General features: G+C 41.4%; 1 protein-coding gene and 1 long non-coding RNA gene across 2 annotated transcripts in view; both read right to left on the bottom strand.

The window, feature by feature from the left end:
* Positions 1-24,622, bottom strand: part of XKR6 (XK related 6) — a 333,364-nt gene that overhangs the window by 258,539 nt on the left and 50,203 nt on the right. The window lies entirely within an intron of this gene.
* The window catches only part of LOC127490254 (uncharacterized), a 48,926-nt gene extending 24,304 nt beyond the window's left edge, over positions 1-24,622 (bottom strand). The window contains exon 1 of the long non-coding RNA XR_007918096.2: positions 1-24,622. This exon is cut by the window's left edge and continues 18,587 nt beyond it. This is a non-coding gene — a long non-coding RNA (uncharacterized lncRNA).

Genomic DNA, 24,622 nt, shown 5'->3' with positions numbered 1-24,622 from the left:
GTTGCTGACTTCATACAGGACACGTCTTTGTGAGAGGCAAGCTGGGAGTGGATTAGAGCAATAAATCATTCTGTATGCTGGACCTAACCCAGAGGATGCTTGGGCCAAGTGTGTGAACAATATCCTTAGGATCTGCCTACAGGAGTGGGGCAAAAGTTATGAGGATCTCAATTTTTCTTGAACAAGAAAGACTGTGCGGAGTGGACACTGAGCTGGAGGGAATGGTGTTTTTCTCCGAATATACACTCTCCACGGAGGTTTAAAAAGGAATAAATGGTAACACAGTATAAGCTAGTACAGCAAAGAACTGTGTGCCTGAAGATGGATCTACCTTTACTAGAAAACACAAACTGGCAGGGCTTGGGGACAAGGAGGCAGTTGAAACACCTATACCCAAAACCCTCTGCATTTCCTGAGGAAATGTCACGTCTTAGCTTTATCCCGCAACCAAACCATAATTAACTCTATGCCTTCCATTATATCACAGAGCTAATCGGATCATATCATCTATTTTTCAAGATTTATTTATTTACTTGAAAGTCAGTTACACAGAGAGAGGAGGAGAGGCAGAGAGAGAGAGGTCTTCCATCCACTGGTTCACTCCCCAATTGGCTGCAATGCCTGGAGCTGCGCCAATCCAAAGCCAGGAGCCAGGAGCTTCTTCCGGGTCTCCCATGCGGGTGTGCAGGGGCTCAAAGACTTGGGCCACCTTCTACTGCTTTCTTAGGCCACAGCAGAGAGCTGGATTGGAAGTGGAGCAGCCAGGCCTCGAACCAGCACTCATATGGGATGCCAGCACTGAAGGCAGCGGCTTTACCCATTACGCCACAGTGCCGGCCCCCATATCATCTATTTTAACACCTAGCAGTGACTATTTTAAAACCTAAGACTTTCCCCATGATCCCTTTCATGACCCGGTCTCTCATCTTTCTGGTCTGAGCTTCCACCACTAACCACACCCTCAAATCGCTTGTGCTTCCCTTAAAGCCTTAGCACATAGAGCTGTTTTGTCGGAAAGTCCTTCATCACCACTCCCCCGGATCCTGCTCCAGGGGAACAACTCCAACACTCAACATTGGAAATGGCAGAGCACCTTACGATGCTTTCTTTGTCTACCACCCATAATGCCCTCTCCTCCTGTGTTTGCCTAAGCACCTTTTTCATCCCTCTTTAATAGCACTGATCACCATGTGTGTTACTGTTTATCTACTTGATAATTCCCTTTTCCACACTCAATCCCCAAGACCTTAAGGGCCTGGAGAACAAGGGTTTGTGTCTTACATAATTTTGGCCAACATGAGGGAAAGTTAAGACATCTGAAAGTAATAAATACAAGTGTGGATGTAGAGAAAGGGGTAGCCTCATTCAGTTCTGGCCATGTTGGCAGTGACTACTACAAGGAAAATACTGCATGCCCTTATTTCTGTACCCTAGGCACAATGGTAGGCACTCATTAAATGTTACATGAATGTGCAGAATAAGATATCTCCTAGCATTGTCATTATTATTAAAGAGTCTCATGGAATTGAAACACAGAAAACACGTACCTGGAAAATTTTTACATTAAAGAAGACTGCATGGTCCTTTTTACTGAATGGGAATATAAATTGGTATGACCTTTTATGAAGGTTATTTTACACATACACACACACACAAACATACAGCCCCAACAAAAATTAGCCAGGGAAATAATCTAGGGTAAACTAAAACCATAGTCATAAGAATGTCTGCTATGGTGTTATTTATAATAGCAAAAATTAGAAAAGACTTAAGCAATGAATAACAGATCAGCTAATTAAACTGCAGTTCAAACACAATCAAATGCTATACAGTCATGAAAAATTACATTGCAGAATGAGACCTAACGATTCAGAAAGGTATCGCCATTATACCAATAAAATGAAAATGCTGGCTACAAACATTGTTTGATTGTTTGCTTAAGAAAGCATACATTGGAACTGGCGCTGTGGCATAGTGGATAAAGCCACCACTTGCAATGCCAGCATCCCATATGGGCACCAGTTCACATCCTGGCTGCTCCACTTCTGATCCAGCTCTCTGCTGTGGCCTGGGAAAGCAGTAGATGGTCCAAGTGCACACATGTGGGGCACCCAGAAGCTCCAGGTTCCTGGCTTCAGATCGGCGCAGCTCTAGCCGTTGCAGCCAATTGGGGAGTGAACCAGCAGATGGAAGATTTCTCTCTCTCCCTCTCTCTCTCTCTGCCTCTCCTTCCCTCTGTGTTAACTCTTTCGAATAAATAAATAAATCCTTTTTAAAATGTACACATTAATGTATTTTTTACTTATCAAAAATTTTCTGGACAAAAATACAGAAAAGTATATTCTAAAACAGGAGAAATCTTTCTTAAACCCAAAAGTCAAAAATTATAATAAAAATAACTTAGGAGGGGCCAGTGCTGTGGCGTAGCTGGTTAAGCCACTGCCTGTAGTGCCAGCATCCCACATGGGCGCTGGTTTAAGACCCAGCTGCATCACTTCCAATTCAGGTCTATGATATGGCCTGGGGAAACAATAGAAGAATGGCCCAGGTCCTTGGACCCCTGCACCCACATGGGAGACCCGGAAGAAGCTCCTGGCTCCTGGCTTCGGATCGGCACAGCTCCGGCCATTGCATCCAACTGGGGATTGAACCAGCAGATGGAAGACACCTCTCTCTCTCTCTCTCTCTCTCTGTAACTCTTTCAAATAAATGAGAAAATAAATCTTAAAAAACATAATTTAGGAAACTGATTAATGTATTACTTATATAGTCCAAGATTACCAGTATTTCAGCAATCTTAAGACATAATCAGGCCGGCGCCGTGGCTCAATAGGCTAATCCTCCACCTTGCGGCGCCGGCACACCGGGTTCTAGTCCCGGTCGGGGCGCCGGATTCTGTCCCGGTTGCCCCTCTTCCAGGCCAGCTCTCTGCTATGGCCAGGGAGTGCAGTGGAGGATGGCCCAGGTGCTTGGGCCCTGCACCCCATGGGAGACCAGGAAAAGCACCTGGCTCCTGGCTCCTGCCATCGGATCAGCGCGGTGCGCCGGCTGCAGCGGCGGCCATTGGAGGGTGAACCAGCGGCAAGGGAAGACCTTTCTCTCTCTGTCTCTCTCTCACTGTCCACTCTGCCTGTCCAAAAAAAAAAAAAAAAAAAAAAAAAAAAGACATAATCTTTCACCTACAGAATTGGAGTATTTCTTACAATGGACAGCATCTTACAAATAACAGCAATTTTGCTTCTTCTTGGAATATAAAAACTGGTGCAGCCTTGTCTCCCACTGTGAAAAGTATATGACAGCCAATGAAAAAGGATCTTTTTTAAAGGAGAGAAAAAAAATAAAGATTTATGTATGGGACTTAAAGGATGACTTCTTCCATTAAACCTTAGCCCATTGCTCTGATCTGAAAGTTTGTGTCCACTCAAAATTCACGTGGAAGCCCTAACTCTCATTGTGATGGTATCTGGAGCTGGGGTCTTTGGAGTTAAGCAGATCATGAGGATGGAAGCCCCCAGAGGAGGTTTAGTGCCCTTTATGTAGAGACAAGAGGCCCTGTGAAGACAGCAAGATGTCTGCCACCCAGCAAGAGGCCCTCGCCAGGAACCAAATGTTGGACTTTCCAGCCTTCAGAAGGGCACAGAATAGATTTTCGTTGTTTAAGCCACCCAGGCACAGCACTTCTGTACAGCCTGAACTGAGCCATCCACACAGGGAACATTCATGCACAATGTGATTGTGGGTCTCGTCATTTCTTTCCCTTGGTGTGTGTAATTATAATTGTCTAAATTTCCTACAAGGACCTCATGGATTCTTAAAAAACAAAACAAAAAAGCACCATTTAAATAAGCTACTACTAAGTGTTCATGCTTAAAGTGAAAAAAAAGGAAGATAACACACTGTAGTAGACATACAACTATGAGTGAAAAGTCGTAAAAAAAAAAAAAAAAGTGAGGATTTATTCACTGTCCTCACTTTCTTCTGCTATTTCTGACACCAGGACATGCGTGGTCAGCCTTGCTGCCGGCTCCGTCCAGCGGGTCTGTGGTCCTGCTAGCAGACATGGCTGCAGGCCGCACAGAAGGGCTGTCCTGCTGCTGTGTGGAGCTTTAGAGGACTGTCTGCAGGGAGGGAAGTGTGGGAGACAAATTCTGGATACGTCTGCTCACTTTGTGCTCTAAGTTTTCGTTCCCTCAAGAAACCAATACACTAGCTCACAAGAGAGAAAAGAAATGATTGTGAAAATACAGAGGAGTCAAGGAACGTAGAATTCTTTCTTCATTCACTTCAGCCAGATCAATTAGGAGGAATTCTCTCTCAAACTTGGATGGCATTGGCCACATTTTTTAAGATTTATTTTATGTATTTGAAAGGCAGAGTTACAGGGAGAGGGACGGAGAGAGGGAGAGAGAGATACATCTTCCATCTGCTGGTTCACTCCCCAAATGGCCACAACAGCCAGGGAGGGCTTGGCCAGGCCAAAGCCAGGAGCCAGGAGCTCCTTCCAGGTCTCCTATATGGATTCAGGGACCCAAGAGCTTGGGCCACCCTCCACTGCTTTCCCAGGCACATTAGCAGGGAGCTGGGTTGGAAATGGAGCAGCTGGGACTGGAACAGGCAACCATATGGGGCACAGGCATTGCAGGCGGTGGCTTTACCCACTAAAACACAACGTGGCCCCCATCGTGCACATCTTGAAAGGCTTCATCAAAGTCTGTTCCGAAACTAGGCTTTCCACTACCCCAACAGACACTACTCTATCTCTGGCACCCCCAGTTTTCAAAATAGAGTGCAGGAAGAAGGGCTGCTTAGAACAAATGGACTAAAGAGACAAAATGAAGGGAAACACACGGTTCCACAAAGTCAGCAATGCACGCAGGAAGCACAGGCAGCAGAGAGCCTCTGCTGAAGCCACTGGGAGACTGAGATAAAATAAGGAAGTTCACTTTGAATCCCCTCTCCAGTCTTTTTCTCTCTGGCTCCCCCACTTAAAACTCAGGATTTCTTCATTATACCAGAATTTCAAGATCTTCAACAAGGAAATACAGGAAAATGCTAACATATTAAATAAACTAATGAAAAAGACTTAAGTCCAAAATTCTATTTGTTTTTCCTTTTTAATTTAATTGTGAAAGGCAGAGTAAAAAATATATAAATAAATAAGTAGATAAACATACATATGAATATGAGACAGATCTCCCACCTGGGAAGTTAACTCGACAAATGCCCTCAAAAGCCAGAGCTGGGCTAAGCCAGGAGCTAGGAACTCCGATCAGCTTTCCCATACGTGGAAGGACCCAAGTACCTGGGCCAGCATCTGCTGCTCCCAGGTGTGTTAGCAGGAAGCTGGATGAGAAGCAGAAGCAGCACTCTAGGCACTCGCATACAGGGTGCCTGCTGCACCACAATGCTGGCCCTAAAAACCCTATTTCTTAACACACACCCTCAACCCACAGTAAACTTAATAAGCCTGTCCATTCTAATGTGCTGACTAAAGGAGGCAGCAACTTCTTCCACTTTTGAGGTTGGAAGAGGAACAAGATGAGGTTCTTTGGTCACTGCATACAATGCAAACAACATTCTTAGGGAGAATGTGGGCCTCAACCACAATTACTGACTACATGTAATAAACACCTGTGAAGACTGTACCCTTAACATCAATTCCAGAAGAATTTTATAAATGCAAGCATCCTAAGGAGATCCTGAAGGCACTTCAACAGTGACTCGTGTTATGTCTCATGGTGAACCGTCAGTGGATGACAAAGCTCTCCCACCATCTTCTCCCAGCAGTCTAACAACTGGAAGTCAGAGTATCTTTTGGAAGAAAAGGACACTGGTAGGCACCGAATATAAGAAAACATAAATACCCTTTACAAGTCAATTTCAACTAACAGTTATCACTCAACAGGCAGGTACCCAAACTGGTACTCAATGGATGGAATGGCTTAGTGTCTCAGCTATACCATGGGCTCTCAGCTGGCCTGCCTTCAGTAGTTCTCCATTCTGCATGTGATTTCAGAGTCTCACTGACATAAGTAGGCTGAGAAGGCATTGAGAAGCTTCCTTCCAGGGCCCTCCTCCATTCTTTGCAAACAAAGGAGAAAACCCATTTTTTTTAAAAAACTCAAAATATTCCTACAACTAAAGTGGTCTTCAAGTGAATGAAAGCAGTGAGGGTACTATTCGTAGAGCAGAAAGGACAATCAAATTCCCAGTTTTTCTCTGCATTTTCACAACATGGCTAATTTTATTTCAAGTGTGCTATATTCTCTAAATAAATCTAAATAGACAAAACTTTGTAAAACAAATAACATGTTTCAGACACATTTTTAAACTCTAAAGTATCTGAACCACTTAATTAGTAGATAATAAAAAACAAACCACTAAGATGAACTTCTCAGTAACATGCTAATATATAGTTACCACTTGCCACTTTGTAGATAATTTTCAGTTATTTGTTAGTGACTAATAAAAGCAATTAGTTCTCTAACCCCTCTTTGGTAATTTCACAATAAAACCATTAACCTTTAGTTAAATGCAAATTGTAAAGCTTTAATAAATTCTACCCTCTATGCCTCGTGACAAGACTGTTATTTTATAAAACCAGATTTTCTTCTTTGTGAAAATAAGATAAAATTTCTTCACTTTTCTGTACAGAAAGTTATAATTTTCTCTAAATAAAATATAAAAGCAGACTAGGTAGTGAATCCAAAAACTCACCGACACAATTTCCAACAAGAGACCAAAATCCTACACTCCATAGGACAAGTAGGGAGGGACAACCCCACAGCCACCTTGGCTGAGGGCTTCAGGACAGCAGAACCCACAGCAACCACAGGTCCTCCTTGTATGGCACAACTCAGCACATTCAGAGAAGTGGCTGCACTGGTGTGGCCCACTCCACAGAACAGACACCACGGGCCTGAGGGGCCTGCACCCACACTGGGAACCCACCCGCTGGCCTCCCCATCTCTTCCACGAATCAAAGTTGAGCAAAACAGGGACAACAGAGAGGAAGGAAAGAAAACATTGAGAGAAAACTGGGAGATGAGAAGCAGGAAATGGAGGAAGTAAGCTGTCTGCTCAAAACCCATAAGAGGAGCTCTAAAAAGTAAAACACAAACTATATAATCCAAGCCTCCTTCAAGGGTTGAAGAAAACTGATTCCAAATAAAAAATAGGCCATAAAAAGTACTGAAGTTGAATCTCACACAAAGTTGTGACGGGGCCGGGGAGGAAAGATCTGGATTGCAGATATTCCTACATGAAAGCATATTCCTCCCTGAAAAAAATACAATTTGAAAATGAGGTGAAAGATGTCAAAATGACACAAAGCACGTAAGAACATGATGAATTTTCCAAAAAGAAAACAGAAAAGAGTGATAAAGCTTAAGGAAACAATGCAAGTAAAAGAAAAAGTCATTTTTGAAATGAAGACTAGATAAAAAATAAGAAGCAACAAAATGTGTAAAAGGAATAAATAGTTACAATAGCCAAGAACGATTCAGCACACACAAAAGGAGTCTCAAAGTGATGGTGCAGAATAAATGCTGAAACTGTAATTTAAGAAAATTTTCATGAAATAAAAAATGATCAGATTTAGCTATTTGCTAAAAGCCCAAAAACTGTACCAGACTTTATAGAAAAAGCCCTTTGGGCTTCTATGCAAAAAGACCACATAACTTAGAAGAGTAAAATTATCACTGGACTTTGCCAGCAATATTTTATTTCAGAAGCAAGCAAAGAAACCTATTTAAGAAAATGCAAGTCAACAATTTTATATCCAGCAAAAGTGACCTTCGGCTATCAAGGGGTATCTATCAACGCTGCAAGAGCTCAAGAAATGTTTTCTAGAGTCCTTCCTGAGGGATCTCCTAAAGAATATGCTTCAGAAAACCAAAATGACTATAGAGACAAATACAATAAGAGCATAAATCACAGAGTAATTTGCAAAACTAAGATAAAATGAGAGCTGAGAGAGAGACTGGGGCAGGTGGTGTGGAACGACGGATTAAGCCGCTGCCTGCAACACCAACATTCCACATCAGAGCACAGATTCAACCCCACTGCTCTGCTTCCAATCCAGCGCCCTGGCAGTGGCCTGGAAAAGCACTCAGGTGGAGGACTCGAATGGAGGGCCAGGCTCCCTGCTGCAGCTTGGACCAGCCCCAACCACTGCAGCCATTTGGTGGGTGAACCGATGGAGGGAAGGTGCCTCCTGCCTCCCCATTCCCTCTTATCACTCTGCCTTTCAATAATTAAAATTTTGAAAAAAAGAAGAGATTATAGATATAATGATTGTATGATATGTTAACATGGTAGAACTGTGAAAAGTTAAAAAAAAAAGTGGAGAGAACATACGTAAAAAAAGTTAACTGTATTCAGCAGTCATAATTGGTGGTATTAAAATTAATATTAGGGCTGTTATTCAGACTTCCTATGTGTGCTGTGAGACAAAGTAAATGGGTGAATTACATGATATTCTATCATCCCATGTATTAGGCACTGAATGTTTTGGGTCCTTCCAAAATTCTTATTTCGAAATCTAAACCCCAATGTGATAATATTGGGAGGTAGACCATTGGAAGAAATTAGCTATCAGTGAGGCCCCAAGTGTAGCTCCCACAATGGCATGAGACCAGAAGGCTTGTTCTGTCTCTATATTCCCCAACATGGGGAAGGGACCAACTGCAAACCTGAAGCAGGCCCTCACCAGGAACTGCATGTTATTTTTATACACATACATCTGGTTCCAGCCACCAGGAAGGCCCAGAAACAATGGTCAATCAGCCAGCACCTTGATCTTGGATTTCCCAGCCTCTAGAACTGCAGAAATAACTATCTGTTGTTTAAGCACTCAGTCTGTAGTATTTGTTAGAATAGCCCAAGCTAGGCCGGTGCTGTGGTGCAGCAGGTTAATGCCCTGGCCTAAAGCGCTGGCATGCCATATGGGTGCCAGTTTGATTCCAGGCTGCTCCACTTCCGATCCAGCTCTCTGCTATGGCCTGAGATAGCAGTGGAAGATGGCCCAAGTCCTTGGGCCACTACACCCAGAAGAAGCTCCTGGCTCCTGGCTTCGGATGGGTGCAGCTCCAGTCGTTGTAGCCAATTTGGGGAGTGAACCATGGGATAGAAGACCTCTCTCTACCTCTCCTTTCTCTGTGTAATTCTTTCAAATAAATAAATCTTTAAAAAAAAAAAAAAAAAAAAAAACAGCCCAAGCTATCTTGTGATTACCACGTGAAGCTGAGAAACCAGAATTCTCAGTGTGCAAGAAAGAAAACAGAAATATAATACATAATAGATATGAGTAGAGGGTAGATGACTTTCCCAGAAAAATCAGACACACTGGGGCTTGAAGTCCATACTCTCCCGGCTCAGTGCCAGGCTCCAGTGGCCTATTTCACTAGGGGAACATGGGAAGGTGACAGGCATTCTACAGCTCTCTCCAATCACAACCTACCATATAAAACTTCATCACTTGGTTGGAGCCTGCCTCTCCCTCAGCCCTCAACTGGTGATCCCAGTCACACTCTCAAAAAGATGTTCTGTCTTTGCAATCTATGATCTTAAAAAGCAAGACAGGAATTACCTGGTGGGGTGGAGAGGGGCTTGATGGGGTCTGGGTACTGTGAAGTTCTGATTCCTGATCTAGGAGCTGGTTATATGGGTGTTAACCAAACTATTACTTGGTCAAAGTTCACCAAGCTGGACACTGAAGATCTGTGCACTTCTCTATTATGTATTTCAACAAAAAGTAAAGATAAAATACAGAATTTGGAATTTTAATTGAAAGTATCAGTATGAACTCAAAATATTTAAGTTATTATTTATTTGAAAGGCAGAACAACAGAGAAGTAGAAAGAGAGTTTTGCCATCCACTGGTTCATTCCCCAAATGTCCAGAAAAGTCATAACTGGGTCAGACCAAAGCCAGGACCAAGAAATTCCATCTGGGTCTCCTACATGGGTGGCAGGGACTCAAGAACTTAAGCCATCATCTGCTGCTTCCTGGGGTGAGCATTAGCAGGAAGCTGGATCAGAAGTGGAACAGCCAGCGCTCAAACAGGCATTTTGATATGGATCTGGGCATCCTAAACCACTGCTTAACCTCTGCACCACAAGGTCCACCCCAATATTTTATTTTTTTAATTTACACATGTACCTGCATTCTACTTCTGTCCATTTGGAAGGCCCAGAAACAATGATCAACATAATACTAATGAGCATCCAACATCTGCCTATAATGAAACATCCCCTCCAATGAAATTAAACCAGGGATTTGTGGAATAAAATGATTAATTCAGGGCCTGGGCAAGAAAGGTAAAAGATGAACATGAAACATCTGGACATACTAAACAGAAAAAAAGCTATCAAGGCCTTCTCAGGCCGGATCAATAGTATTCTGGAGCCAGGTTATGAGGCTTCTGTTGGTCAGTGATAGCACAATGTGAGCTTCCATGAGGATGAAAACAGCAATGGATTGGGACCCATCAACTACGCTGAAATCCCTGAGATCACAGAGATTCAGAAAAAGAATCTAACTTACCATCTTCTGACGATGACAGGGAATCCATTGAAAACAGTATAAATAAAAGGAAAGAGTCAAGTATTTATCCAGACGTCTGCAAATAATTTCAACAACCAAACAGTAAATGAAGATGAGCATCTTTTTATAAAACCACTGCAGTTAATAAATGAAGACAAGGGGCTGGCGCTGTGGAGTAGCGGGTTAAGCTGCCGCCTGCAGTGCCGGCATCCCATATGGGCACTGGTTCAGGTCCTGGCTGCTCCACGTCCAATCCAGCTCCCTGCTAATGTGCCTGGCCCAAGTGTGCTTTGGCCCCTGTCCCCATGTGGGAAATCCGGAAGAAGCTCCTGGCTTCAGATCATCCCAGATCCAGCTGCTGCCCCCATTTGGGGAATGAATCAGCAGATGGAAAACCTCTCTGTCTGTCTCTCTTTCTCTCTGCCCCTGCCTCTGTAACTCTACCTTTCAAATAAATAAATAAAATCTTTTAAAAAAAATAAATAAATGAAGACAAAATGACAATTCAAATATACCACTTACAATCCGGATGAATAATAAATCTAGGCATTGAGCATTAATGAGAACTTGACATTACAGGTCCCTTGAGTTAAAAAAAAAAAAAAATTACAAGATACAATTAAACCCAAATATGATCAAGTGCTGGATTCAACTGCTAATATACCAATACAAGAGGACAGAGGAATATGGTGAATTATACCACAGTGCAGCCTGAGAAAATTAGGGGTCAAAGGGCTCAAGTGAGACCACACATGAAAGGACTTAACAGAGCTTAAAAGTTTTGGTAAAAGTAAATTACAGGGTCTAGGAATACACCCTGGGGTATTCAACAGGAAGATGTAACTATTATAAATGTATATACCCTAATTACAGGGCACCCAGCTATTTAAAGGAAATGTTGACGGATCTAGGGGAAACACAGACACCAAAACAATAGTAATGGGGGACTTCAATACCCCACTTTCATCAATGGACAGATCAACCAGACAGAAAATCAACAAGGAAAGAGCAGAGTTAACTGACACTATAGACCAAATGGACTTAACAGATATCTACAAAACTTTTCATCCTACAGTTGCAGAATAAACATTCTTCTAAGCAGTGCATGGAACTTGCTCTAGGATTGACCACATGCTAGGCCATAAAGCAAGTCTCAGCAAATTCAAAAAAATCAAAATCATACCATGCATCTTCTTGGACCACAATGGAACGAAGCTGAAAATCAACAACACAGGAATCCCTAGTACATATGCAAACACATGGAGACTGAACAACATGCTCCTGAATGAACAGTGGGTCATAGAAGAAATCAAAAAAGAAATAAAAAAATTCCTGGAAACGAATGAAGATGACAATACAACATACCAAAACATATGGTACAGCAAAATCAGTATTAAGAGGAAAGTTTATGGCAATAGGTGCCTACATCAAGAAATTGGAAAGGCACCAAATAAATGAGCTATCAATGCATCTCAAAGATCTAGAAAAACAACAGCAAACCAAATCCAAAACTAATAGGAGAAAAGAAAAACTAAAAGCAGAGAAGAAATCAACAAAATTGAATCCAAAAATACAAAAATCAGCAAAATGAAGAGCTGGTTTTCTGAAAAAAAAAAAAAAAAAAACAAAACAAAATTGACACACCACTGGCCCAACTAACCGAACAGAAGACCCAAATCAATGAAATTAGAGATGAAAAGGGAAATGTAACAACAGATAGCACAGAAATAAAAAGAATCATTAGAAATTACTACAAACAGCTGTATACCAACAAACTGGGAAAGTTAGAAGAAACGGATAGATTCCTGAACACATACAACCTACCTAAATTGAAAATCTAAACAGACCCATAACCAAGAAGGAAATTGAACCAGTAATAAAGGCCCACCCAACAAAAACAAGTCCAAGACCGGATGGCATCACAGCTGAATTATACCAGGCATTTAAAGAAGAACTAACTCCAATTCTTCTATTCAAAACAATTGAAAGGGAGGGATTCTTCCTAAATTCTTCCTATGAAGCCAGCATCACCTTAATTCCTAAACCTGAAAAAGATGCAACAGAGAAAGAGAATTACAGACCAATTTCCCTGATGAACACAGATGTAAAAATCCTCAACAAAATTCTAGCCAATAGAATCCAACAACACATCAGATCATCCTCCCAGTCCAAGTGGGATTTATGCCTGGTATGCAGGGATGGTTCAACATTCACAATTCAACCATTGTGATATATCACATTAACAAACTGAAGAACAAAAACCATATGATTATTTCAATAGCTACAGAGAAAACTCTAAGCAAATTGGGTATAGAAGGAATATTCCTCAACACAATCAAGGCAATTTATGACAAACCCACAGCCAGCATCATATTCAATGGGGAAAAGTTGGAAGCATTCCTACTGAGATCAGGTACCAGACAAGGATGCCTACTCTCACCACTGTTATCAATATAGTCCTTGAAGTGTTAGCTAGAGCCATTAGGCAAGAAAAAGAAATTACAGGAACACAAATTGCGAAGGAGGAAGTCAAACTATCCCTATCTGCAAATGACATGATTCTATATTTAGGGGATCTAAAAGATTCCACCAAGAGACTATTGGAACTCATAGAAGAGTTTGGTAAAGTAACAGGATATAAAATCAGTACACAAACATCAACAACATTTCTATACACAGACAATGCCAAGGCTGAGAGTGAACTTCTAAGATCTATCCCATTCACAATAGCTATAAAAAAAAAATCAAATACCTTGGAATAAATTTAACCAAGGATGTCAAAGATCTCTACAAGAAGAATTCCAAAACATTGAAGAATGAAATAGAAGAAGATACCAAAAAAAAAAAAAAAAAAAAAGGAAAAATCTTCCATGTTCATGGATTAGAAGGATCACTATCATCAAAATGTCCATTCTTCCAATAGCAATTTACAGATCCAATGCAATACCAATCAAAATACCAAAGACATTCTTCTCAGATCTGGAAAAAATGATGCCGAAATTCATATGGAAACACAGGAGACTTCAGATAGCCAAAGCAATCTTATACAACAAAAACAAAGCTGGAGGTATCACAATTACAGATATGAAGACATACTACAGGCAGTTATAATCAAAACAGCCTGGTACTGATACAAAAATAGATAGATAGACCAATGGAAAAGAATGGAATCACCAGAAATCAATCCAAACATCAACAACCAACTTATGTTTGACCAAGGAGCTAAAACCAATCCCTGGAGCAAGGACAGTCTCTTCAACAAATGGTGCTGGGAAAATTGGATTTCCACATGCAGGATGGGACAGGTGTTAGGAAAATGTGAAATAAAAATCACAGTGATATCATTACACTTATAGACAGGCTAACAGGTCATACCTGGGTTTCTACATAAATAGCTGTCATATTTCATTGTTTACAGAATGAGAAGGCACAAAGTCTGTATATGTTCAGTTCACATGCAATTTTTCTCCAAATATGTTTGATCTGTGGTTGGTTGAATTCACAGATGTTGAACCCCCAGAAGACTGACTCAACCCATCAAATGATCCAGGAAAAATAAAAACATGTCCACACAAAGATCTGTACACAAATGTTCATAACATATTATTTGTAGTAGCCCCAAATTGCAAATAACCCAAGTATCTTAATGGATAAACGGTACACAAATTGCTGTTGCCAAAGAAATGAACTATTAATATCATACAACATGACTGAATCTGAAAATAATTACACTGAGTAAAAAAAAAAAATCAGAAAAGAATAGAGTGGATAATTCCATTAACATAAAATTCCAGTGACGGCAAACTAACCTATAACGGAACTAATCCACACTGGAGCACATCCAAGGCAGCCTGGGGATGCGGATTGACAAGGAGGGGATTGCAGAAGCACATCAGGAAATTTGTGAGCTCTTGTATGCTGAATGTCTGCATCCCCCTCTACAAATCCAGATGTTGAAATCCCAAGTGCCAATGTGACACATTAGGAGGTGGCCCTTGGGGTGTTACTAGGTAGAACCCTCTTTGAAAGAAGATAGATCTCTACCACTTAAGGACAAGAGAAGACATCCCTGTGATCTAACCGTGCATCCTGAACTATGAGAGGTAAGTACCTATGGTTTAAGTCATCCAGACTGTAGTATTTTGTCACTACGAGATAATTTGTTGCTACAGCCTGAAGCTGACTAAGATAGGTGGATGGGGATGCTGAATACCTGACCGTGGCTTTGTAAATATACCCAAAATGTATCAAATTTTATGCTTCCATGTAGGTAGCTTCTCAATTACACCTCAACCAAACTGTGAAAAAATTACACACACACATATGTAAAAACGGTAACAACAAAAGGAAAAACTGTCATAAAAACATCAGTCAGTATTGTAAATGGCTACTTTTAGGCCTTAATGAAGCAAGTGGAAAAATTAAAAGTATCAAAAATGTTAAGTTGGGACATAAGTACACACTCAAACAACTAATTCTACCTCATGAGGAGAATTACAGTTCTGTTCAAGGATTCACAACCGTACACAAAAACTGAACATATATTAGACCACAAAGATCTTCATTAATTATTAAAGGATTAAACGTTCTAATCATAAGGCGATAAAACTGGATATTTCTAAAGACAAAGTTCTCCAATCTATTAGAATTTAAAATAGCCTTTCCTAAATGACCATTTGGGCAAAGAAGAAATTAAGATACACAGTTATAGATTATAGAGAAAATTACAATGAGAACAAAACCCCTATCATATTTATCAACTGGAATGAAAGTCTAAATAAGGTGTACTATTTCTTTAAAATACTACTAGATCCTTTCTGTTGGACATTATTTTATTTGCACATTCATCAATTTTCATAAATGAAACTGCTGTTATTTTATATGTACAGATAACTGCTAAATCTATAACATGAGAGAGATAAGTATAGAAAATAATGAATAAGCAATCAAAAGTCAGAAAAATTAAATGAATCTAGGAAATAAGGGAAGAGAAATTAATAGTTATGTTAACAAAAATTCACACACAAATAGTAGAAATGATAAGTCCAGGGGCTGGTGTTATGGCCCAGAGGGTTAAGCCATTGCCTGAGATGCCAGCATCCCATATGGGCGTTGGTTCAAGACCCAGCTGCTCCACTTCTGATACAGCTCCCTGCTAATGTGCTTGGGAAAGCAGCAGTGGATGGTCCAAGCCCTTGGGCCCATTCACCCATGTGGGAGACCCACAAGAAGATCCTGGCTCCTGGCTTTGGCCTGGCACAGCGCCAGCCATTGCAGCCATTTGGGGAGTGAACCAGCAGATGAAAGATCTCTCTGTCTCTCCTTCTCTCTCTGTAACTGTGCCTTTCAAATAAATACAAAATAAATTTTTTAAAAAAATCCAAAGACTGCATATGATAAAATTTCAACATAACCTGTAAATCATACTCAAAATTTAACAGGAGAAACCATAACTACATAAGAATGAAAATGAAAAAAATACAGAACAAATAAAAATTGTAAGAAACTTCTCTTCACTCAAGCTCAAAAATCTGACAATGAAGTCCAAATTATTAAACATTTTCTAAAAGACAAGTCAGCAAAACAAAATGGACTCAAGAAACAGTAAATCTATATGGATAACATCTTAGAAGGAATTGAGAAAGCATATAACTATATTCCCAAAATTCAACAAGTCCAAATGATTTCAGTAGCCATCACACTATCAATAAATAGATCATTCTAAAGCTATCTGAACTGTTCCTGCGAGCAGATCAAAGACAATTTGCCAATTTCTCTCAAAAAGGAAAATAACAAAACATCAAAAATGAAAGACACGCACAAAAAAACATATCAATCTCATTTATGAAAATCAATGAATACTGAAAATAATACCCAACAGAAACAATCTAGCAGAATATTAAAGAAAAACACAACTTATTAAGACTTTCATTTCATTTAAGGCTTTTCACTCAATTTCAATTTAAAACATAAAAAGGAGAAATCCTATTCACATTTTTCAAGGCACAAAACAACACTGAATCCATTTAGATGCCATATAACTTTAGGACATTTTATAAAATCCTAAAATTAAATGAAAAAACATGTCTGAATTAGAAGGCTCAGTTTTGCAAAGTTGCCAGTTCACACCAATATAATCTAAGTTCAACACAATTCTAAATAAAAACCCCAACATATGTATTTATAAACCTCTAACTGATTATAAAGATCCTCTTGATGAATGAACAGCAAAACTAATAAGTTCTGGGGAACTTACACTAGACAGCAAATCAAACATACCTGTGCACTAGCATGGCTGGGCATTTTATAAACCTAGCTGAAGAGGTAAAGTAAAACAAAGAACAGCAAGGATATGAAGTAAACTGCTAGTGGGAGAATAAATGGACAAACAAAACAAAACAACAACAAAACACCAAAGGCTGCCAGCAGGGGTAGGTGTTTAAGCAATCGTTAAGAAGTGTAGCAAGCAGGTAAGTGCACGTTCACTTAGTAGTGTATGTACATACAGCAATGAGAAACATAACTGAATCTCAAAAGGCATGATCCCCATCATACAAAATGCACACACAGGTAAAATTCTGAGCAGTGGCTACCCTTGGGCTGGGCAGGGGAAGAGGGTGAATTTTAGTGACTGAAGGTCCCAGAGTGTTTTCTGTGGTTCTAGTTCTTAATCTGGATGCTGGTTACATTGGACTGTCAAATTCACCAAGCTAAAATTGGTGTATTTGTATGTGTATGTTCTACTGTCATATAAAATTTAAAGATTTTAATGGCAGGGAGCTGTATAAGAATAAGCAGATGGCAGGGTTTGTGTGTGTGTGGGTGTGTGTGCGTGTGTAGGGTGTGTGTGTATGTGTGTGCACAGCAGTTAAGATGCTGCTTGGGACACACTGGATTGCCCAGTTTCACTTCCAATCAGACTTCTTGAGGGTGTGCACCCTGGGAAACAGAGGGTGACGGTTCAAATATCTGTGACCCTGCCACCCATGGGGACTATCTACATTGAATCCTGGGCTCCTGGCTTCGGCCAGGATCAGCCTTGGCTGTCATGGGCATTTGGAGAGTGACCCAGCAAACAGAAGAGATCTCTCTCTCTCTCTCTCTCTCTCTCTCTCTCTGCCTTTCAAATAAAATGAAGGGAGAGAAAGGAATAAGAAAACAGCAAGAACAAAGTTCAGAAACAAGTACAAACAAAATTAATTAGCTAAATATATAAACATACATATATGATTCCATAAGCAGTAAGAAATGGTGCCAGGTGAATGCTCTATCCTTTGAATGCAAATTCCTACACTGTATTTCTTAAAACAAAAACGAATTCCATGAATTCCATTTGGTCAAAGATAATATAGAAAATGAAGCAGTGTATCAGAAGAAAACAGGTGAATTTCTCTTTTTTTTTTTTTTTTTTTAAGATTTACTTATTTATTTGAAAATCAGAGTTACACAGAGGAGAGGCAGAGAGAGAGAGAGAGAGAGATCTTCCATCCGCTGTCTCACTCCCTAACTGGCCGCAATGGCCAGAGCTGTGCTGATCTAGAGCCAGGAGTCAGTAGCTTCTTCTGGGTCTCCCATGCATGTGCAGGAGCCCAAGAGGTTGGGCATTCCTCCACTGCTTTCCCAGGCCACAGCAGAGAGCTGGATCGGAAGTGGAGCAGCCAGGTCTCGAACCAGCGCCCATATAGGATGTTGGCGCCTCAGGCCATGGAGTTAACCTGTTGTGCCACAGCGCCGGCCCCAAATTTCTCTTTTCTAAATTTAAAATGGGGTAGACATTTTAAAACATAACAAATCCAGAAACCACATATGAAACAAATAATTGAAAAACATATGCCTTGGCCCGTGCCACGGCTCAACAGGCTAATCCTCCGCCTTGCGGCGCCAGCACACCGGGTTCTAGTCCCAGTTGGGGCACCGGATTCTGTCCCGGTTGCCCCTCTTCCAGGCCAGCTCTTTGCTATGGCCCGGGAGTGCAGTGGAGGATGGCCCAAGTGCTTGGGCCCTGCACCCACATGGGAGACCAGGAGAAGCACTTGGCTCCTGCCTTTGGATCAGTGCGATACACCAGCCGTGGCAGCCATTGGAGGGTGAACCAACGGCAAAAGGAAGACCTTTCTCTCTCTCTCTCTCTTTCACTGTCCACTCTGCCTGTCAAAAATAAAAAATAAAAAAATAAAAAAGAAATCATAAAAAAGAAAAACACATGCCTTAAACTTCTGGAGGGCAAAAAACACACATAGCATTACTAATCCATAAATCAAGTCATAAGAAAACTGAGGTAGAATAAAATCTATGATATTACAAGAAATAAAAGTTTTCCTTTCTAAAATGCAAAGGGCTCATAAAACAATTAGAAATATGAGAAAACACAAACAAAACATTTATTTAAAAAAAAAAAGGCAGTCACAAAACACAGTAAAAGACAGCCAAACCTAATTAAGGACTATAAATTTGAATATTTGCTTTGGTTATCAGATTAAAAGACTAATAATATTTCTTGAAGGAAAACAATTGGTGGGGCCAGCACTATGGCGTAGCAGGTAAGGCCACTGTCTGCAGTGCCAGCATTCCACATGGGCTCTGGTTCAAGACCCAACTATTCCACTTCTGATCCAGATCTCTGCTATGGCCTGGGAAAGCAATGGAAGATGGTCCAAGTCCTTGGGCCCGTGCACCCACGTGGGAGACCTGGAAGAAGCTCCTGGCTTCTGGCTTCAGATCAGCCCAGCTCCGGCAGTTGCGACCATCTGGCAAGTGAACCAGCCGATGAAAGACACTCTCTGCCTCTGCCTTCCAAATAAATAATTCCCTTTAGAGAGAGAGAGACATTCTAATACCATTTTAAATTAAGGGAAGTAATTCCATTTAGTGAATAATGCACATCTTTATTATGGTTAAAGGAGGTAGAAAGAAGAAAAGGAAAGGGGGAAAATAATAAGATTGCAAGGTTAGAAGGAATTTTAAAAGATCATTCTATCCAGCTCCTTTTTATTTTTTTTGAGGCAGTTAGATATTCCAAAAATATGTGGAATAAGGAGAGAAGTAACCAAATTCCCATGGGGAGGACTCTGTCATGTAATCAAATGTACTTAGACCTTGTTTTTTACAAATGATTTATTCACAAAAGATAAAGCAACAATTTTTCATAATGTTTTGAAGCATAGGCATAGTCCTTAAAATGTGTCTATATTTAACCTCTTCAGGATATTCTAGTTCCTTTTTGCCCCTCAATGATATTTGAAAAACAATTTTTACTCCCTAAAGTACACAAAAGCTGAGAATTCTAACTAAAAGCAACCAACCAAGAAATTATCTACTCAATTTTTCTTTCCTAATTTTAAATCATGTTTACTGAATTTTAACCCAAGTTGATGTATTCTAATGGAAATACAATCACTACCTCATTTTGCAAGGTGTATGTATATATAAAAAATCTATAGCATTTTGAAATCAAAATGCTATAGTTACTTTAGAAAACTATCTTTTTACAGGTAACTTTATAAAAGCAAAGACCTTGAACATAATTTACTACTATTTGGTCAGTTAAAAGTGGCAAGTATGTAATCTTGGTTCATGATCAAGACCTAATCTTGTACTCATGGACACATGATGTGACACTTCCCTAAACCACACAGCACTGATAGCAGAAGCAATATAGCAGTCTGAAAGCACAGGGTCTGAGGATCCAACCAACCTAAACTCTCATTTCAGAAACCCAGACCTAAGGTCCACTAGAAATCTCTCAGCAAGTATGTTTTGTATTTTCTCATGCTCTTTTCAATACAGCCATTCACATTTCATTCTGCCTTACATGTTCTCCCACTTTAAAAGCTTTAGAAGTTCCTAATAGTTCCCACCAGCAAGAAAAATAATGATAAAGAAACCTGAACTACTACTACAATTTGAGGTACTCGGAAAACAAACAGCATCATTGTTAGTGCTCCTAGGGAAGGAAAAAACAGGTTATGCTAAGAATGACAATCGGGGCCGATGCCATAGCACCGCAGGTTAATCCTCTACCTGCAGTGCCAGCATCCCATATGGGTGCCAGTTCTAGTCCTGGCTGCTCCTCTTCCAATCCAGTTCTCTGCTATGGCCCAGGAAAGCAGTAGAAGATGGTTCAAGTCCTTTGGCTTCTGCACCCGTGTGGAAGACCCAGAAGAAGCTCCTGGCTCCTGGCTTCAGATAGGCACAGCTCCGGCTGTTGCGGACATTGGGGAGTGAACCAATGGATGGAAGACCTTTCTCTCTGTCTCTTCCTCTCACTGTTTGTAACTCTGCCTCTCAAATAAACAAATAAAATCTTTAAAAAAAAAAATGACATTAAACTGAAGGCTGAGTACAGTGATGGTCTGATGATCAAGATGATCACAGGAAAAAGGAAAACCATGGTAATTAAGCTTACTATAAAAACAGAGAGGTCCCCCTCTATTTAAATTAAGGGCATATAAAGCTTTTGGTAAAACATACAGAATTCAAGTAAGACCTTAAAGAAAATTGCCCAGTTAAAAGTACCAGACTAAATTAGTGGCCTAAGCCTTGGGACCTTGGTTGGGAGGAATCATCTCTGAAGAGATGTGAAGGCTCTTGCTCACCTACAGTGGGCCTCCTGGAAGCTCTCTGGAGAAGAGTCTGAGGTCTCAGATTCCCCAAAATATCTGGGCATACACAGTCAGCCTCATCTATGCCATTCAAGGACACACACAATTTTTTTAAGATTTATTTATTTATTTGAAAGTCAGAATTATAGAGAGAGAGAGGAGAGGGAGAGATAGAGTTAGGGTAAGAGTTAGGGTGAGAGTGAGAGTGAGAGGGGTCTTCCATCCCATGGTTCACACCCAATTGGCCTCAATGGCCAGAACTGCGCCAATCCGAAGCCAGGAGACAGGAGCTTCCTCAGGGTCTCCCACATGGGTGCAGGGGCCCAAGGAGTTGGGCCATCTTCTACTGCTTTCCCAGGCCATAGCAGAGAGTTGGATGGGAAATGGAGCAGCGGGGTCTCAAACCGGCGCCAATATAGGATGCCGACACTTCAGGCCAGGGCATTAACCCACTCGCCACAGCGCCGGCCCCCGGGAACACACCTTAAGGCTAATGTCATATAATAATTTAGTGGGCTTATTAAAGGTTTGAACCTTGACGTATAATTACAGGAAGGATAAAGGGAGGAAGAGAGGAAAAGTAAATGTGCTCCACCACTTACTGATTTATTCCCACTAGGATAAGATTTTTTGCAACTTAAGAACTGTCATTGAATTTTTCTCCTAATAATTACAGATTTTGGAAAAAGATTCTCAATCTCATTCTATTTTAACTTCATAACATCTAACAGCTTTATTTCACTAATCTGCTTGCTTTTGTATACATGAATGGAATTAAGCCAGAGAATTAACATACAAGCCAAGAAACAGCAATTTGATCCTCAACTAGCTTGAGTATTTTTTTTTTCTAGTTATACTTTTCTTTTTTTTTTTTTTTTTTTTTGACAGGCAGAGTGGACAGTGAGAGAGAGAGAGACAGAGAGAAAGGTCTTCCTTTGCCGTTGGTTCACCCTCCAATGGCCGCTGCGGCCGGCGCACCACGCTGATCCAATGGCAGGAGCCAGGAGCCAGGTGCTTTTCCTGGTCTCCCATGGGGTGCAGGGCCCAAGCACCTGGGCCATCCTCCACTGCACTCCCAGGCCACAGCAGAGAGCTGGCCTGGAAGAGGGGCAACCGGGACAGAATCCGGCGCCCCGACCGGGACTAGAACCTGGTGTGCCGGCGCCACTAGGCAGAGGATTAGCCTAGTGAGCCGCGGCGCCGGCCCTTTTTCTAGTTATACTTTTCAACCACTATTGCAAATAAGTATCACCCAGTCAAATTCCCAATGATGCCTACTTTCCTAAGCAGTCCTAGTTTCCATTAATTCAGCAAGAACAGTCCTGGATTACTGGGGCTTGAAAGCAGCCCAGACACATGCTGGCAGAGGACATTCTGATACAGACAGTTGCATAAATGGTTTGTTATCCTGACTAGGAGCACAGAACCAATGCAGAGAAATACTAACAGTGTTGCTCTTCGAAAGATTTTAATTCCTTAGTATTACAATTGGAATACAGTGAGATGATTTCAGAATACCCAGAGAAGCAGCACTAGTGCCAACATTCGCAGTTCAACTCAGTGAAGAAACTGAGCTAAAGGAACAGCTGAGCTCACCCAAAAAATACCCACTCACCTTGTCAACAGAGAGCAAGAAGAAACTAGAGCCTCTATTAGAAAAGAAAAATGGCATAACTCATGCATGCAGCATGTATAACATACAGAATAAGAATTTCCAAATTGTGAACGGTTCATACAAGTTGAATAATGTTAGGTACAGAAACTCTACTACCATGCCATTCGGAAGTAATCAGAAATAGCTAAATGAGGGGACCGGCGCCGCGGCTCACTAGGCTAATCCTCCGCCTAGCGGCGCCGGCACACCGGGTTCTAGTCCTGGTCGGGGCGCTGGATTCTGTCCCGGTTGCCCCTCTTCCAGGCCAGCTCTCTGCTGTGGCCAGAGAGTGCAGTGGAGGATGGCCCAGGTGCTTGGGCCCTGCACCCCATGGGAGACCAGGAAAAGCACCTGGCTCCTGGCTCCTGCCATTGGATCAGCGCAGTGCGCCGGCCGCAGTGCACCGGCCACGGCAGCCATTGGAGGGTGAACCAACGGCAAAGGAAGACCTTTCTCTCTGTCTCTCTCTCTCACTGTCCACTCTGCCTGTCAAAAAAAAAAAAAAAAAAAAGAAAGAAAGAAATAGCTAAATGAGTTTTAGAAACATGAGGAACAACGTCACATAAGTTGGTCTTTTGTTCATTTGGAGCCCTGACACGGGGGTTATAAAATACAACGGCTTTTTGTCAAGTTATCTGAAACTCGAGGAATGATTTTCTTTTCAGGAGCTGCAGTAAACTGTCAGTATAGGACTGGTTTATATGATTTCTTCTTAGTCAGTGGTAAAGCTGGGAGCCATCTGATTCTGATGATGGACAGTTGGCTTTCCAGTGTCTCAGTACTAAGATTGCCATCCTTTCAGTTGCTTAAACGGAGACTTAAGATGTACCTTGGAATTCTTCCTTTCTTTTTCTCATACACATATCTAAACCATCCACAAATACTGCTGCTTCTTTCAAAATATTTTCAGGGGCCAGCGCTGTGGTGCAGAGGGTTAAAGCCCTGGTCTGCAGTGAGCACCAGTTCGTGTCCCAGCTGCTCCACTTCCAATCCAGGTCTCTGCTACGGCCTGGGAAAACAGAAGATGGCCCAAGTCCCTGGGCCCCTGCACCCATGTGGGAGACTCAACGATGCTTGCAGCTCCTGGCTTCAGCCTGGCCTAGCCCTGGCCATTGGGGCCATTTGGGGAATGAACCAGCAGATGGAAGATCACGCTCACTCTACCTTTCCCTCTCTCTCTCTCTAACTTCCTTTCAAATGAATAAAATAAATCTTTAACAAAAAGAGAGCGAGAAAGAGAAAAGTCCTTGCTTAGGGTGGGGCTGGTAACACTATACCTCAGGGTATGCCAGGAAATCCAACCATGTGATTTAGGGTGGTGGTTTGAGTCACAAAGAATCAGTAGACCTGCAGACCAAGTTCAACTGCATGGGCAATCAATTGGTCAAGCTTCGGGCTGGCGCTGTGGCACAGTGGTTAAAGCCCTGGCCTGCAGTGTGACAACATATATGTGTAACACTTCAAGTCCCGGCTGTTCCACTTCCAATCCAGGTCTCTGCTAAAGCACCTGGGAAAGCAGCAGAGGATAGCTCAAGTCCTTGGGCCCCTGCACCCGAGTGACAGAAAAGGAAGAAGGTCCCAGCTCCTGGCTTCAGATCAGCCCAGCTCCAGCCATTTCGGCCTTTTGGGAAGTGAATCAGTGGGTGGAAGACCTCTCTCCCTCTCTTTCTCTCTCTCTGCCTCTGCCTTTCAAACAAATAAATAAATCTTTTAAAAAAAAAAAGTTCCAGTGTATTTTTAGTAGACTATGAATTTTTATTAACAATTCTCTGCAAAAATCCATCACAAGAGGAAAAATGTTTCTTTCTTTTTTTTTTTTTTA

Source organism: Oryctolagus cuniculus, chromosome 2, assembly GCF_964237555.1.
Source record: "Oryctolagus cuniculus chromosome 2, mOryCun1.1, whole genome shotgun sequence".
Classification (NCBI taxonomy): domain Eukaryota; kingdom Metazoa; phylum Chordata; class Mammalia; order Lagomorpha; family Leporidae; genus Oryctolagus; species Oryctolagus cuniculus.
Note: the sequence above shows the minus strand (reverse complement) of the source record. Positions and strands in the feature narration are given on the sequence as shown.